We start from the raw sequence: 4,006 nt of genomic DNA on the forward strand, positions 1-4,006 counted from the left end.
ACAGTTTTATTTAACATTCCTTGCGAATTTCGCCGGTAATTTTTACTTGGTCTTCATCGTACAATGATGTCGAAAAACTTGAAATCACTGCTTTTTAGCTATTGAATTTAGCATTATGCAATAGTTATAGCAACTGGCCTATAGTTGATGACTATGTTTAGTAGTTAAAGGTTGTGAACATTACGGCCGTTTCAGAGGTGTGTAGGGATAAGGCTACCTAATGTCGCCTTTCTTTGTTCAAGACAATATAGTATGATTTGAAAGGTATTCAGCTGCCATATCTAGTTGGTCGATTGATCACGTAAAAGCTCCTTATAGTAAAACAAATGATATAAAGTTCTAACAGTTTTTAATCAGGGAAGAAGGCGCTGTCCATGACCATTTACAGGGACATTGAGAGAGGCGGAGAGACGAATGTAACTTCAACTAAGAAATCTGGACTGAATACAGTGGACTACGATAAAAGCTCCCAAGCTGTCAGGTGGTGATGTTAAACCGGATAACAATTGGTCTTTAGTAATAACAATTGACCTCTTTTGAAGACAATTGACCTCTAAGTATTAAAATTGCTTATAAATGTTTCCTTGTTTCTATTCAGTTCACTGTCTGTGGAACTTCTCGCTTGTTTGTCTCATTTAAGTGGATGACAATCTCCTTATAAAACAGGTTTCTAGAAACAAGTATCTCACTCTCTGCATTCATCCAATCCATTTCAAGTCTGCAGCGTTCTAATTTACAAGTAGTATGAATGTATTGCATCCAGCTGTATTGTACGTAAGTCATGAACATTTTCGATGTTTCTCTTAAATGATATCAATGTTTTCTTGTTATTGTAATACACAATTTCTTTGCAAAATGGTGACTTAATATTGTAACATACAATTTCTCATGTGAAGCCAGTGACAGGGGGTTTTGTGGTATCTAGAAAAGCAGCTAAATCTCTCTTTTTTTCTGTGTGTGTGTGTGTGTCCTTCTGTCTGTCTCTGTCTCTGTCTGTCTGTCTGTCTGTCTGTCGCTGTCTCTCTCTCGCTTTCGCGCTCTTTCTCTTTCATATAAGCGTCCTATTGACTTAAAATAAAAACGAAGGCCACATTGGATTCTAGGTCCGGAGAAAGAAAGAATGATTACGGGCTACGAATATTACTTGTTAGTACAACGACTGTGTTGATATCTTAGAGAGATTTTAAACTAGCATTTTTGCTTGTTACGAAATCAGTGACTGTGAGATCGCTTGAAATATATACATCGCGAACAGAAGCGAGCTACTGCCATCTCTAACAGACGAGGTGTCCAGTAATGAAGAGTGGCAGAAATAGCCCGAAACCAGGACTGGTCTGCTGGTCCCGTCGCTAGGTGTAGGGGTTCGCTCCTCTGCTCGCAATTTATCGGATGCAGCTCTGCATCGTTAACCAGCTAGAGGAGATGTCCTCTTAGGGTTAAAAAAAATTGCAGTAGAGTCCGTCCGAACGGACAGCCATGTTATATTACTTGTTAGCACAACTACTACGTTGATCTCTTCGAGAGATTTTAGAACTAGCATTTTTAGCTTTGATTCTTTTTTCTTTTTCTTTTGATGGCAACAGTCTGCCCGATAAGGATGACTTATGCCTAAACAACAATGACGACAACAACAACAGCAACATTGTATTCTATAGCTTCATGTTGTAATATGAAAATACATGCAGTCAAACACGACTGCATAATTACATAGTGTATTACACACTAATACATATAGTAATACATAACTATACTATACACAACTTCATACAATAATGCGCATGATATATAAACACATACAGTAACAGAATGTTCAGCATCCTACTTCAGACACAACACCCAGCATCCTGCAATGACACAACTTCATGCAATGACACACAACTTCGCAATGCAATACATAACTTCCATACAGTAATATACAATCATTTACTGTTGGACAAAACATTATATACTAACGCACAATACTATTCTATGACATCCATGATGACACGGTAACACTTAACTACATCCATAGTATAATTTCATACAGGAGCACATAGTTTCATATTGTAAGACATCACTTCATACAGTGCCGAACAGTGTCATGCGATAATAAATAATTTCATACAGTCACACATAATTTCATACAATGACACCTTACTCCATACGTCAGTGCATAACTTGATAAAGTAACATACATCATACTGTAATACACATTTTCAGAGAGTAATATAAGATTTCATACAGTAGTACACAACTACATATAGTAACAAATAACGACTTACTTGGTTTTTGTATTTGGTTTGCAAGATTCTTGATGTGAATTTGTGTGTTGAAATAAATCTTGTGTCTTGGAAGGGTCATTACACCAACAATAACATCACACGCACAGGTTCCATATCACTTCTTTTATCATCGTTAGTCAACTAGTTAATCAGTTAACTAACTGATTGTTTAATTAATCGTTTTACAAACTTTGACAGATATAGCTGGTTGATTGTTCGAACGATTAATCAAGTAATTGATTAGTTGAGTGGCTAAATGTTAACTGATTTATTATTGTTGTTGTTGTTGTTGTTGTTATTATTATTATTATTATTATTATTATTATTATTATTATTATTATTATTATTATTATTATTATTATTTGTTGTTAATAATAATAATAATAATAATAATAATAATAATAATAATAATAATAATAATGATAATAATAATAATAATAATAATAATAATAAAAGAAGTGAAATAGAACCAGTGCGTGTGTATATATTTGGCACGGTGACCCTCCTGAGATACAATAAAATAACTCAACATTATTAACATAACTTTATACAGTAACACAACTATGTAATTATTTCCTTGTTCATAGAGAACAATTGGTATTCATCTTTTCATAGGTTTTAATAAGGAAAAAACATCTCATTTACTATTCATACTCCTAGGTGATGGACTAATTATTCTCTCACCCCAGCTAACAAGTTCCTAGTCCTCTCGTGATGTGAGATTTTTTTCTATCAATAAACTGCAATTAGTAGATTGCGAATTTACTTTATATTTATACGTACGATTTTTGGGGATAAATTGTAGTGACTTCATTTCTTTGAAAAGGAAAATCCATTTTGAGAAAAGTGGTATATCGTGTTTATTTTAAACGAACCTCAATGAACAGCAACATGCAACGAATGAAGAGGATGAACTAATGTCCATAATTCATGAGCATCTAATGTTAAGTGTTCGTTAGTTACATGAATCATTGATAAAAATCCATAGCTTCCCTATCATCTCGTATGTCTAGCCTCACCTGATTCAAAACAAGGCAATGATATTTCTTTCTAATAATAAAAAAGCCCGCAGTTTTGAAGGGAAAGGTACGTCCATTACATCGACCTCAATGCTTAATTAGTACTTGTTTTATCGACCCCGAAAAGGTTGAAAGGCAAAGTCTAAGCATTTTCTTCGACGTGCTAACGATTCTGCTGTTCACCGCCTTTAAGAGTTCAAGAAATTCCTCTGCGTGAATCTTTTTGAGTGGATAAAGTGTTGCACAGCATTAAACCCACTTCTCGGCGGAATCAGCTATAAAACCAATGGCACAACAGAGGCTGAGATGACCAGAAACCAACTACACCCCACCTATTTTTTTTTCAGAAGTTCTCCTAGAAGAAAGTTCTAACGAGAACTAGGTTCCGTCATTCCCAGTGGTTCACATAGTTCCCATGCTAATTAACCTACAGCTGGGGTCAGAGTAGACCTGGGAATAATAGTGGCTAAGAGGTGGTTCCACACTCCTCAAAACACTGGAACTTCCGTACCAGGACCCCTCTACCGCATGCAGTTTATCTTACCTACGTATATTCACACACACACACACACACACGCACACTGTAGCTACATTTTTATATATCTATCTATCTATCTATCTATCTATCTATCTATCTATCTATCTATCTATCTGTTTATCTGTCTATCTATCTATCTATCTATCTATCTATCTATCTATCTATCTATCTATCTATCTATCTATCTA

At 35.0% G+C, this 4,006-nt stretch overlaps 1 protein-coding gene across 1 annotated transcript in view; it reads left to right on the forward strand.

Moving 5' to 3' along the window:
• Positions 1-755: 755 nt before the first annotated feature.
• Positions 756-4,006, forward strand: part of LOC106874172 (cell surface glycoprotein 1) — a 144,390-nt gene continuing 141,139 nt past the window's right edge. The window contains exon 1 of the mRNA XM_052971165.1: positions 756-774. The gene's annotated coding sequence lies outside the window, so the exon portion shown is untranslated. The remainder of the gene's footprint in view (positions 775-4,006) is intronic.

Source organism: Octopus bimaculoides, chromosome 10 (genome assembly GCF_001194135.2).
Source record: "Octopus bimaculoides isolate UCB-OBI-ISO-001 chromosome 10, ASM119413v2, whole genome shotgun sequence".
NCBI classification, from domain to species: domain Eukaryota; kingdom Metazoa; phylum Mollusca; class Cephalopoda; order Octopoda; family Octopodidae; genus Octopus; species Octopus bimaculoides.